Genomic DNA, 15302 nt, shown 5'->3' with positions numbered 1-15302 from the left:
GAATTCTAATTTATTATGTAATTTCTAGTATATATATATATATAATAGGTATAAATTTTATACTTATTAAGAGTAAAATAGAAAAATTAAAAACTTGAATACAACGAACTAAAAAGAAAATAAGGTCACATAAATTGAGATGCCAAAAGTACCATGTATGAGAATTGTAACACTATATAACACTATCACAATTGTTGTGAGAAACAACATATAAAACAAATCATTTTAGTTCCATTACTCTTAACATATTTAGCCCCAAAACTCGGTTTAAACCTTGTGAAACCTTTTGAAGAAAACCTTGGAAATAACTCTAATGGTATGTGGGGTAGTCCCACAGCAACCCCGATGAGAGACGCCCTTGCCTAGCACTACTTGTCCACGTATGACACGAAATCTTCCTATGCAACGCCCCTTGAATACAATATCTAGGATATTAAATATATGTATTTGGGATATTAGATACAAGTTGATTTTCTAAATTGAATCCAATTTAAAAAATTGAATTTCCTGATAATAATCTGAAATTATTTTTCTGCTTCCATGATATAGGTTGTTGACAATTTTTTTATACCAATATTTTTTTTGGGCTCAAACAAAGAAAAAAGAGATGAAATAAATGGTAATTCTTAAATTGACAAGAACAGATTTATTTATCTAAATTAAGTATGGTTAGGATATACTTTAGTTAATTAATTAAATCCTAGGCATTATTTTTAGGATAAACTACCTTATTAGACATACATCACTACTATATATACTAATATTATCTTTACTTTCAAACAATTACATATATTACCACTTTTAATATTTTATATCATATATTAATATATTATTTGAAGATACAATTAGATTATTATATACCCACATATCTTAAAACTAGGATTGATTAATTATCTGCTTAATTAACTCTTTCACTCCAAATCAACCACTATCTCTTAATTCTCCCCTCCCATATTTATTACTCAATTATGTCTCCTCCTTTTTGATTCAAGAATTTCATCGTACAATTTCATTCCAACAATAGCTAATCTACTCTCTTCTTCTCAAGATATCATCACCATGACCGACAAATTCTCCTGAACTCAAATATTATTCTGTATTGTTCATTTATAACTAGATCAAATCAAAGTAACTGCTACAGAGAAAACTTTAATTCAGAGTGTGTCTTGATTGTTTGTCTCCAAAAGAAATTGATCTTAGTTTTGATTATGTTATACCACAACGCAAAAGGATCAAAGGGAGTATTGTAGAGAGTTTTGTTTGTTGGTGTTCTTCTAAGGCTTTCTTTGGTTACCATGACATGGATTTGGTAGTACCAACATTACTTTGATATAGCCCTTGAAACATGTGTATCCAATATGTAGTAATCTTAATTAAGATCTAAGTTGTATTTTTAGTAATGGGGTGTCTGACCATGTATATGTATCCACCATTAAATTTTGGATACATGATTTTTAACAATACGATGATATTAATGATACGATAGGTACTCTACAGTCGTGATTTGTTCCTAAATTCATGTGTTTCAGCTACATTTCATATTTAGATACACATAATTAAATGTATATGCTTATTTTGTATTCGAGATACATGTTTTTGGATATAACATATGAAAATTAAATACACATAATTAAATGTATATGCTTTATCTTTTTGTATATTCCATATTTAGATACACATAATTAGATGTATATGCTTACTATGTATTCGAGATACATGTTTTTGAATATAACATATGCAATTGATACTTGATACATCAAATTAATACTAGATACGTATAAAAGATACATGAAATTATAATATTTTATATATATTTAGATACATAATATCAATACTAGATACCTATAACAAATACATGAAATTTATGCTAGATACTTCTATGATACATATGAATGTACTTGCTGGACACTCATGTATCTAAGTGTTTAGTTTGTTGGATACATCATATATTGATAATAGATACATCAAATTAATGAATTTATTATTTTAAGAGTAATAATTTGAAATTAATCAAATTGCATTACCAAGATATACATGTTTTTATCTTATATTAATAATATTAATGAATTTACTATTTTAAAGAATAATAAAATGAAATTAATTATCTATGTATTTTGAAAATCCTCAATTACTCCTCTAATTAAGGAAATTAGTTCCAAACAATTTATTTAAATAAATAAATTTTGTATCTCAATTTTATAATTCGGCAGATACATGTATCTCATGGATTCAGACTCATGTATCCTAAGCATAAAATGTGGTACATGAAGTAATATTTGAAACTATTGGGAATCTTAATAATTAAGACCTAAACTAGTGGGATTTATGTGATTTGCCCTTATTTTTAACATATGTCATGTGTCCTTAATTCAAATAAGAACTTGGAAAATTAAACAAAAAATAAAAAATGAGGGAAGCCCAATCCAAACTCCAAAGTCATCGGTATGATTGGTCAAATTAATATGGAGAGCGTAAAAAAAGGTTTGAACTTCTGTGTGTGTGGAACATTACTTTACTTGAGATACTCTCAAACAAAATTTTCAACTATACATTCTCTATTCAAAATTGATGTTAAAATTACGGATGAAATTATAAAACACAATTGATTTAGATTTTCAAATGATGTGTACCCAAATGGTATATTTAAAATATGGCTATGATTAAAATTATATATTTTGTTATATAAACTTTATAATAATGATACCATATAAATTTACAACTCACGTTTAAATAGGAATAACAATATCAAATAACTGTAGTTTTGATTATGACATAGCAATTGAAATAAGTTAATTGCACATATATTCTGAATATTCGTCTATAAGGAAGTATTATGTGAGATATACTTAACTAAATGATTGTATCTAATTAAAGAAAAATAAGTAAAAAAAATCATTGTAGTTAATGAAATTTTGATTATTCATCTCTATGTGTTACGAAGATATCCAAATATTTTGATATTGAACGATAAGTCACCATTCAACGATTAACATTCACCGGTCACAAAAAAAATAAAAAAATTCAAGTATAGTTGTATTAAAAAATAATTGTATTGATATTCCCTCCATTTTAATTTGATTTTATTACTTTTCTTTTTAGTCTGTTTTAAAAAAGGCATGAGTATAGTTTGACAAAAATGTGTAGAATTCAACATTAAATGATATCGGATCATTTTGACTATATGCCTCGATTTCAAGACCAACGGCCCTACTGAATGACTAGTTTTTTTTCTTTCTAAAAACATCCCAAGACAAATTTTAACCATTTTTTTTAGAAAATACAAAAGACCATACAAATAAGAACATTCTAACAAGTAACATTTGTTTAATGTTTTATTTCACGGTTCAATTTTTGACTCTTTAATCTTGAAAAGATAGTTTGTCTTTTTAAGATTTTGAAACTCAATTTTAGATTTTTCAAAAGTGGAGTTTATAAATTAAAGAGTTAAAAGGTTAAAAAAAAAAAACATTACTTAAAAGTGTCTCAATTTTTTGAATTTTCTACTAGAACTAATCAGTCAGTTAATAACTAAGTATATTCATACACTAGGTAATGCAAGTATGAAAATCAAAAAAATTGTTTACTTTGAACTATTTTGACTCTTTAATTAAAAAATAGTTCATTTTGTCAAAATGAATAAGAAGAGAAAGAACACTGTAATGAACTTTTGATATTGGTAAGAAGAGAAAGAACAGTGTATTATAAGGTGGCAACCAACATTGCTAGTATGTACTATTTATAACTGCAAAAACAGAAAACTTGTGCAGCTGCATATTCAAACTCATCTTTCATTTCCCCTTCTTTATCACTCTCCTCCTTCATTGGAAGGTTTGATTATTCTATTTTGTGACTTTTTCTATTTTTTTGTGCAAGTTTTTGAGAAATGCATGATTTTGTGGAATATTTCTATCTGTGGTTAGTTTTACTTCTATTAAGCTTAGGTCTATACCTATAATAACCATTTTGGTTATTATGGGTAAACAATGGTTAAAGATTTTGAATAACAAACTTTTGAAGTAGTAAATTGAAAATTTTAGGCTAGATCAGTTTCAGACGAGCAAGGTAGAATATTCGAAAATAGATTGGGTAAAATATCTAAGTTTGGGTCGATTTTTCTATTAGCTAAGTTATTTAGGAGTATGTAAGATTTTTCAGAATCGAATTCGGGCGAGTAGAACTCTTGATATTGAACTTAACGTGAAAGAATCGATCTGACTACATCAAAGTTTGAAGGTGTGTTGTGATATATACTACTTTGGGAGGATTTTCGAGGTTCTATACCATGCAAGCCACTATTAGTGGATGACATTCCGCTATAGTGAATAAAATTAATTTCCTTTATAGTAGGATTGGGGGCCCGATTGGGCCGATATTGCGAGTCAGTGATATTTTTATGCAGAAAATTCTCAAAACTGCCCATTGTTTGACAGTTTCATTTTGGGATAAGCAATAGAGACCTATGATATTAAAGGTTATGATTTGTAGTCAACGGAGATAGAAATTGGTGGATAATGTATTATGTGTATAAAGCCATAAGAAAGTCTTGATTTTGGGGAATCCACTTTTAAGTGATAAAGTTTATAGCAGTGTATTCTTATCGTTTTGATATGCTTAAGCTCAGCTACAACCTGGTACCAGGTCGACACACAAATATATGATGAATTCATCAAATACCCGGCCCCAATCTTGTGACATATCTAGAGCGATTCATTTCTAAATTTGTCAAAGCCAAAGGTTAGTTTCTGAAAAGACAATCTTTTTAAATCCTTTTTTTTTTATCATGATGTCTTGTGAGAAGTTATATGTTCTAATGAAGTTATAGTATTGATCCTTACGGGGGATAAACGTTAATGACTTAACAAGTTATGAAAATAAGTGTCGTGAGTACTTTGATATTTAACTGACATATATTTGTAATGGGTTATAAATGTTGTTGATTTATCATTGCGGAGAGGTAGTTTTGATTTTGTGGAGGAAATTATAACCCAATCAGAGTGCATTGGAGTTGGAAGCTATGACAGAGTATAATGTAAATTCCCACAAGGAAACCCAACAAGTTTGCTTCAGGGGACATATGTTGTGAAGGCATGCAAATCTTCGCATACATATTATGTAATGTCTCAATTATTGATCTCATTATCGTTTTTTCTTTTTTCGCAATAATGTTATTGCACTTAAGATATACATTGTTTTAAAAATCTAAATATCTCTCACCTTCCTTAAAAAGTCTACTAAGAGAATCCATGGTCTAACCTATTTTTTTCATTTCTATAGTCTGAGAAACATTATTTGCCACAAATGAAGTATGAAACTATCCCACAACTGTTTGGCTACGGTCATGATGGGCCAAGGCAGTACTTGATTATGGAATACATTTCTGGTGGTACTCTTACCAATAAAATTGGTGGTATGTGAGGCATTTATTTATGTTAAATTAGTACATCTCTAGTATTTCATTATTAAAGTTATTTCGTTGTATTTTACATTTTAATTTATGTGACTTTCTTATTGTAGAACTAGAGTATGGTGAAACATTGACCATTATGATTGACGTGTGCAATGGTATACATGCTATACATAGCATGAAACCGGAGACCAGCTCATTCATGATGATTTGACCCCAAGAAATACACTCTCACAAAGGTATTTATAAAACCATTCACAATTATCTAATTCAGACATGTGTCAAAAAAAGTTAAATCTAAGTTAATAATGTTTGTACAGGATGGGAGAGCAAAAGTGATTGATGTTGGCGAAATGTCTTATGTTGGATACAAAACAAGTTATAGCAGTTCCATCTACAAAGAAAGAATTAATAAGTTATACATGAAATTAGAAGCTCTTCCCTGTACAATTTCAAATATGAGTATAATTGCATAATCTAAATAACCTTTTTTTTTTTTTGTAACTTTTGGCAGCTAGATATTTGGGCGTAGTAGTGAGAAATGCAACTCAATAATGTGATATCTACAACATTAGAATTTTAATGATTGAGTTATTTACAGTTTGTTATTGAAACGCAGAAGAACACGAGTGATGCGCTCAATGAAAGGCTGGCCACCGATGACATTGATTCGAGAAAATATTAGGGAATCAGATTGTGACAGTGATAGAGCGCAAAAATTACTCCGTCTGATCTTATCTTGCATTCATCCTGATAGATCCTCATACCCTTTAGCTTATCAACTCTGTGTCTAGTTAAGTTAACTTATTGAGATGGTGGAAAAGAAGAAGTGTGTTGAAATAAAAGAGAGGAAGATCAAAAGTGAAGGTTGTTCAAGCAGTTAGTTATAGTTATTTCAAGAAGTTAGTTAAGAGTTAGTTACATAGTTAGGTAAGTTAGTTATTCAAAAGAAGGTGTATAAATACATAGCTTAAGTCATTGTAATATTCATTCAAGAATAATATACAAATCTTCATCTTCTCCAATTCTATTGTTTTCTCTTTTCATAAAAATATTCATGATATCAGAGCGGGTGATTGAAATCTGATTAGATCATCTGTGTGTTTTTTACTGAATCTCTAAAGATCAGGATCTGAAGAAATTCTCTAAGTTTCCGCAAATCAAATTTGAGAAGAAGAAAGATTGCTAATATGACTCAAGGAGTAACGATTGGACTAACTATTGAAAATAGTAGTGGTGAGAGTTCTGGACATCCAAATTCAAGTCCAGCTATGTCGATGAGTCAAGGGGTTGATTATAATCACCCTCTGTTCTTGAGTCCTACTGATATCAGTGGGGTAAATCTGATCTCGTTTCAACTTACTGGTATAGAGAATTATGCATTGTGGAGTAGGTCAATCAAACTGGCCTTACTTGAAAGAAACAAGATTTGCTTACTTAAAAATATAAATAAAAGGAAAAATGACTAAGTTTCGAAAAATCGATTAAACTTATGATTTAAGAGAAATCAAATTTCCAAAAGGACAGAGTCGCCATTTAATTTTTTAGTAAAAATCAAGAAAAAACCTGAGGTTTTCAAAAGACTTAAACAGATAAAATCAATTAAAAAGGGTTCGAGTTCAATGTACATTCTGAGAAGGTGTTAGGCCCTCAGAATGCCCGCTAACTTGCGGTTGACCGGCGATTTGACTAAAAAAAATGATTTTGACTAATTTTTGAAAGTTTAAACTAAGTAAAAGAAACTCATTTTTTACTATTTACTATTTTTTATTTATTTATTTGCATTCTTCTTCTTCTTCTTCTTCTTCTTCTTATTATTATTATTATTATTATTATTATTTTATTATATAAATATCTTAAGGGAAATAGGACTAAAGAGGATTTTCCTAAAGGGGAATAAATTGAGTGTCGATAAAACTAATATATTAAAATAAGAACTAAATAATAAAATATATATACTTTAACTTGAAAATTGAAATAATAATAGAAGGAAGAGAAATAATTGGACTTGGACTTCGGCCCAAACCCAATTAAATTTGTCTTTCGGCCCATTTGTCCTTCTCCAATTTTTCTTTTTGGATTTCTCACTAGGCTTTGGCCCATTTTTTGCACCACCTAACTTGCTGAAAACTATTAAGGGCTTTTGGCCCTGTTTCTTTTTGAAAATCTATGTATACATTCTATGTATACTGCTGTATACGACTTGTATCCAATCCATTTTGGACTTTCTAAAACCTGTATTTTTTATTTTCGACCCTTCTTTGGACCTCAACCTGTGGCTGCTGCGTTTTTACCATATATGTCAGCGTATATCGCCGTATATCAGTGTATACAAGCTATGTTTCAGCCTTCCGAAACCTATTATTTAAGTTTCCCTTTTGTTCGGATGAGTGACGAGGATGACTCGATAAAGAAGGTTTTGTTGGGTTCCATCCCAACATGAAGATGCAGGAGAACGTGAGTCCAATTGAACTAATTTGGAGAACAAACCATGCATAGGAAAATAATAAAGAGTATTATTATATAACCACAACATTATCATTCTTTGTCAAAGAAAACTAGTGCATTAAAATCACATATTATGACTAAATAACCCACCTTCAAGGCAGCATAAGAACATAACTCATGACTAAGTGAACTTCACAAAAGTGTACACATGCACAACATCATCAGTAAAGATCAAATAAGAATTATCTTATTTGGACATGAACTTACTAGCCTTTGACATCTAAAGTAAGCGGACCAACCGTTTTCAGCTTATCCATATGAATAAATCTTTGCAACTAACCCAACACATATTTAGACAAATATTTGAACGAAGCTTCATTTAAAAGAAAACTCAGGATAAATAAATCAGGGAATCGATTAAAGGAAATACATCAAGATAAGCAATGAGGACTTCAAATTAAACATTGAGTTAGCAGATAAGAGTAGTACTTTGAGCAGATTTAAACTATGAATCATAAGACAAATCAAATGTGAACGAATCTAAAACATATGGGTTTGAACCAAACTAGGTAACTAAAAAAAACAGAGGTGAGATCAGAGGACGATCACGCATAAGCTGCATTCTATATTCGAAGATTGAAACACCAATCCTTCAACATAATAAAGCTTCACGAGGCATTAATAATCAGAGAACCCAGATCAGAGAAATATAAACATAACATGAATACTTAGATTTACACCATACAACACACCTAAAATGAGTAAAATGAAAAGTAAAACTCAAGAGGCAACCTATGAGCTTATACAAATAACCAACAAAAAATCACAAACAGTAGGCTAGGATGAGACTGAATTTAAGCTAAAATATTAACAACATAGATTAAAAATCGAAGGCTATAGCACTAAATGGAGACGAGAGTGTAATCAATTCCTTGAAACTGAATTGAGCTTAACGTAGATTCTTTTATGTTCATAGCAAAAAGTGACCAAACTAGGATGAAATAAACAAACAATAACATTAAGGACGACATTCGATCACAGACAACTTCATAAATCCAGCAAGAACAAGCTACGAAATAACAGAGACAATGATCAAGTTGATTTAGATATTAAAAACTGAAAACCATTAAGGACACTTAAATGAAAGCATGGAACAACAAAGAACCAAATAAACCAAAATTAAGAAGAGAAATCACCTCTTTCCGGGCAGCGAAACGGGGACGAGACGATCTCGAAGATGACCTCACCACTTACACTAACGTGACAACGGACGGCAAAGAGGAACCGAGGCAGAATCTGAATGACTGCTTCAAATTCGAATGACTCGTAAAAGAGCAATGGGAAACACAAAAAGAAATGAAACAAAGATTATAAACGAGTCAACTTCTCTATTCTATAGTGTATTTTGAGTGTATTCAAACCAACTTTTTTCTTAATTTGTTCTCTCTGTTTTCACTAAAAAAAAATCCCCCTTGAAGTGAGGAAGAAGAGGGCTTAAATAGAGGATTTCTAGGGCAGATTTTTTTTTTTGGGGGGGGGGGGGGGGGGGGGAATCGAGCGAAATTGAATTCGAAATTCAAATTCCCTCTAGAGGATAAGGTTGTCAACGGATTTCTGGTACGAACTTGAATGGAAAAGCGTCCAATTGAGGTCAAGGACGAACGAAGCAACACGATCGAGACACCTGTAAGATTCGAGTACGATTTGTACAAGAGGACAAGGAAGAGGAAAGGGACGCGAGATTGGGAATTTGGTGGGCTGCCGGTTGCTGGGTTTTTAATTGGATCGATTGGCAATACATAGCCCAATATTAATTAGCAATTAATAGCCTAAAACAAAATTAGCACGTATTAGCCTAAAAGAAATAAAACCAACTTTTTATAGTTTTTTCTTTTAATCATGTGCAACCAACCCGCATTAATTAAGGAGATGTGGGATTATTTTTTCTTCCTTATTTTTAACTCCTATAATTAAGGAAGTTAGCTTTTCAATTTCTTTAAATTCTCAAACTCAACTTTATTTAACCGTCTATAAAAAAAAAATATTGACGCAATTTTCAAAAAAATAAAGATATATTTGATTGTAATTTTATGAATTATTTTTTTTACCAATCAACAATAATTAGTTTATTAGAAAACCGATTGCCTACTTTTAAGAAGTGAAATATACATATTTATTAATTAACACATTAAAAAAAGGTTACACCAACTTTTAAGGAATGAATTTTTTAAATTTCTTTAAATAACTTATTAAAAGATTGTGACTACTTCTAAGGTAAGAAAATGTATTATTAATGCTCTAACGTGTATTAATTATCACATAATTGACATAATTAATCAAATAATATTAAATGACATTTTATTAGAAACTGTAATAATACATATGCATAAATTATACAATAATTAAAGTTGCGATTACATAATGTATACATAAGAAAAAATATGTATACACAAAAAAATATTCATAAAAATAGACGTGTAAATTTTATTGATGTATACAATAATTGTAGCATGTATACATAAACTTTATAATGTATACATAAGAGTATTACCATCAATTATACGTATTACTATAATGAATACAAGAATGAGATTAATATGATACATATATAAATTTTATTCATTAATTGTACATGTGATTTTGTTTATGTATACGGTAACTGCACTATATATACATTAGTTTGTATTCATCATGTATGCAGTGATTTGTATTCACATAATAAACTTGTATACTTTAATTTAAATTGAGATTGGAATTCATTAGTATACATTGGGTTGTATTCATCAAAATCAACATTCTGATTTTTTACGAAGATCTTACGAGAATCTTTCTTACCCATGAAATTGAGAACAAAAATTTCAACAAACTATTATCTGAATTTTCGCCAAAAAAAGTTTCAAAAACTTTAGTTCCAAAAATCACGAAATTTCAAAATTAATGGGGCAAGAAATGCTACATAATTATATATTAAAAGAAATTATTGAAAAGATCAATCAATAAACATACAGTTATATCTGATTTGCATAGACAAAGTAAACTAAGGAGAATAAGAGAAAATTCAGAAGAGAAGCAAATATACATATGAAAAGGATTTTAGAAAGAAAACAAAAGAAGGTTGAATAACCTAAATTTTCACAAAAACAAAATTGAACAAACTTCAATTCTACAAATCATGAAATTCAACAATTAATTGGACAAGAACAAGATTATATATAAAGATGATTTTTAGAAGTATCCATGAAAAAACATATTGTTATATCTGATTTTCATAAACATATTTAATTAAGGAGAATAATTGAAAATTAGGGAGAGAATCAAATATACGATTGAAAAGAATTATGAAAAAAGAAAAAGGAGACAAAAAAGAGAATAACTCTGTTTTAAAGGTGTTGACAAAATAAAAAAAGAGATAAAAATAGGGATAATAAAACAATAATTATTTTCTTTTCAAGCAAAAAAAAACAGCAATCAAACGTGTGTTTGAGAAAAATAAGAAGAACAAAAATACATTTTTTTTTAAAAAAAGAGAAAAATAACTATTCAATGCCAAATAAATAAAACAAAGTCTTTTTCTTGCTAAAAAATTAAAAGTGGGCTATTTATTGCTAATTTAGTCTATAGGGTGTTATGTTGTGCCATTTTGTCTACTGTTTTGGGATCGCTAGTATGCGTTGTTGTTGCTGGAAATTGTATTGTTGATGGGTCTTTGGTAATTGAAAAGAGTGGGATGGGAATATTTGTTGGAATTGGGATGATTTGAATGGAAAGGGGCTGCTGAAAGTTTGAGGGAAATATTGGCCCAAAATTGGCCCTTCAATATAAGTTTAAAGACTTTGGTAAATACGTGGCTACAAATGCATTACAAAAATTTAGTCGATTTGAACTTAATTAGGATGAATTCGGCTATTAGTTAAATAAGACGAATTTATATTAATTAGTTAACGAGCTTCTTAATTTTAACGACATAAGATAATTAATTTAATTGTAAACTTATGATTCAAAATTATAACCATAATTTAAACTAAACTAATTTAATACAATACTTACTAAAATTAAAATCTTTTGAGATGATTTTCGAAATGTTTATAAAATACACTAATTATATACAAGATTATATAAAATATATATATATATTACTTAAAAATTATAGAAATTATAAAATTGATTAAAAGTGACTTGAAAAAAATATATTTTGAACTTTATAAAAGCTAATTATTTCAAATTGTTCGGAATTTAAGAGGCTCGTAGATTATTCCAATATTGTGGAGGTCCAAAATTGAGTGTCAACAGATGAGTCGTGTAAGAAGAAGGATGTAAGTACAAAATTACAAGGTCAATGGGAAAAAGTTAATGCCATTGTGCTATCATGGCTTTTGAATTCAGTGTTAAAGTGTTTATTAGGAGGAGTGACATTTGCTTCCTTAGCTCTAAGTGTATGGAATGACCTGAAGGAGAGGTCTGATCAGTTGGATGGATCAAGAACTTTCAGCCTGCACAAAGAGATTGCAACTCTACAACAAGGTATAGAGTCTGTATCAGTGTACTTTGCAAAACTCAAAGCCTTATGGGATGAATTTGAGGCCTTGGTGCCATCTCCTGGTTGTGAGTGTGAGAAGGTAAGAGGTTTTGTTGATAATTTGAATCGATAAAATTTGTATCAGTTCTTATTGGGACTGAATGAATCTTTTGGATAGGCAAAAAGTCAGATCTTGTGGATGAGTCATGTTCCTGTAGTAAATCAAGCTTATGCTATGATAGTGAACGATGAGTGTCAAAAGGTGACTTCTAGTAGGTCGACTATAGGGTTAAGTTTATATTGGAATGGATTCTCTAGGAATGTATTCAAGAACGGGAGGAATCTCTAGTACACAAGGATATAATAAGTCCAAGAAGAATTTTACAGTTGTTTGTGAGTTCTGCAGATGTAAGGGGCACACTAAAGATCAGTGTTATAAGCTGATTGGGCATCCTTCATATTTCAAGTCCAAAAGAAAAGTGAATGCTGGAACAGGAAATGAAGCCTACATGATTGTGAATGATGATAACAATACTAAAAAATATAGTTATGAGGGTGTGTCTGGTTGCCATTGTTTCAATTAGGGAAGTATTATTAATGTGGCTATGAAGAATCACACTAGTGATATAGATGAGTGTTTAAATCAGTTGCAAGGATGCAATTTCACTAGAGATCAATATAGCCAAATTCTCCAAATGCTCAAGCAGAATCAAGGATATGGTCACAAAGTTGAAGATGCATGTCAAACACATGAAGTTCAAGCTAATACTGCATGTAAACCTTTGTTAGTTTTTGAAAATAATGAGGTTTGGATTATAGATACATGGGCATCTAATCATATGGTGTCAAAAGTTGGCATGCTCACTAGTGAATCTGTGGTCAAGGTTAAAGATCCCAAGCATATACTTACCTACCGGTGAAGTGTCATATGTGTCTCATACTGGGGTGTGTCATATATCTCCAAGAAGTGTAATTACAAATGTGTTTCACATACCAGAGTTTAAATATAATTTGTTGTCAGTAAGTAAGGTGACTAAGGAGTTAAATTGCTCAGTTACTTTCTTCCCTCATTTTTGTGTATTTCAGGAGTTTTACACCGGCAACGTGAGGGAAGTTGGTAAAGAGGATGATGATCTGTATTTGCTGTTCAAAAACTTGACACAAGATCAATTAAAACATCAGTCATTTGTTGTGCCTGAAAAGGAGCTAGAGATGCAACAATTATCAGAGGAAAAAGTAGATGTGTGGCACAGACTAGGACATGGATCTTCACATATGTTGAGTAAAGTTTTTCCTGTTAATTCAGAAGTAGTGAGTAAAGTACTAAATAAATGTATTGTATGTCCTTGTGCAAAACAAACCAGGAGTGTGTTTCCAGTTAGCAGTATTAAAAATAGTCAAGTTTTTTTATCTAATTCATTTAGATGTATGAGATCCATACAAACATACAACTTTTAACGGTAACAAATATTTTCTAACAGTGATTGATGATTTCTCAAGGATGACCTGGTTATTTCTTTTGAAAAACAAATCAGATGTGTATGTTGCTTTAGCTCAGTTTCTGCAATTTATAAAGACACAGTTTGACAAAACAGTAAAGAAGATAAGGTCTGATAATGGGACTGAATTCATGATTTCTGTATATGCTACTCTACTCAAGGAAAAAGGTATAATACATCAGAGGTCATGTCCTTATACTCTACAACAGAATAGAGTAGCTGAAATGAAGCATAGACACTTCTTAGAGGTAACTAGGGCCCTAAGGTTTCAAGGTCAAATTCCTTTAAGTTATTGGGGTCAATGTGTGCTTACAACTACTTATTTAATAAATAGAATGCCTAGTAGGGTTCTGGGAGGTAAGTCTTCATATGAAAGGATGTATGGTGGTAAGCCAATGTTATCTCATCTAAGAGTGTTAGGCTGTTTATGTTATTATAAAGTTCTCACTAAAAGTGATAAACTAACATCAAGATCTAAGGCTGCTGCCCATATGGGGTATTCAGAAACTCAAAAGGGTTATATTTTATTAGATTTGACATCCAATAGTTTCTTTGTGAGTAGGGATGTGATGTTCAGAAAATCAATGTTTACATTCATGACTTTCTCAACTAACAAGAAGGGAGGTCCATTTGTTAATAGCATGGGTGATGATATGCTAAATGTAGAATGAGAGTCAGTCTGTGACAAAATGAGTAACGAAAAGAAGGGTCATCAGAAGTGTTTACATGACACACACTGTGATCAAGAAAGTTACAGAAGTTTGACTGATAACAATGAACAAGATGTAGTACAAATAGTAGTACAATGACAAGATGCAGAAGTTTATGAGTCTTTGACAAATGATACTCAACCTAGAAGGTCTACAAGAGGAGTTCATACACCAGTATGGATGAAAGACTTTGTCTCTTAATATGGGAAAACAGGTACATTATCTTATAGCTGAGTGTGTAACATATAAACATTTATTTAAACCTTATCAAGAGTTTGTTGCTGCAACTTCTGCTCTAACTGAACCTGCTACTTTTGCTGAGGCAAGTAAAGAACCAAAGTGGATCGAAGTAATGCAAGTTGAAATACAAGCCTTACAAGTTAACAACACTTGGAAATTAGTTGAGTTACCTAAAGGGAAGTCTACTATTAGATGTAGATGGATTTATAAGATTAAATACAAGTCTAATTGAGAAGTAGAAAGGTTCAAGGCAAGGTTAGTAGTCAAGGGGTATAGTCAAAATGAGGGTATAGATTATAAGGAAACCTTTTCTCCTGTGGTAAAAATGGTCACAGTAAGTACCATACTAGTCTTAGTTGTATTCAAGGGTTGGCATATCCATCAAATTGATGTATATAATGCATTTCTAAATGGTGATTTAAATGATGAAATTTATATGACTGTACCTCAGGGTTTTTCCAGTCAGGGGGAGAATAAGAACAAGG

General features: G+C 30.5%; 1 protein-coding gene across 1 annotated transcript in view; it reads right to left on the bottom strand.

Annotated features, from left to right (window-relative positions):
* LOC125839527 (serine/threonine-protein kinase STY13) overlaps positions 1-15302 on the bottom strand; it is a 192157-nt gene that overhangs the window by 159707 nt on the left and 17148 nt on the right. The window lies entirely within an intron of this gene.

The sequence above is a fragment of the Solanum verrucosum genome, unplaced genomic scaffold, assembly GCF_900185275.1.
Source record: "Solanum verrucosum unplaced genomic scaffold, falcon-dt-bn FXZP01000306.1, whole genome shotgun sequence".
Lineage (NCBI taxonomy): Eukaryota > Viridiplantae > Streptophyta > Magnoliopsida > Solanales > Solanaceae > Solanum > Solanum verrucosum.
This window is presented reverse-complemented; position numbering and strand designations above follow the sequence as displayed.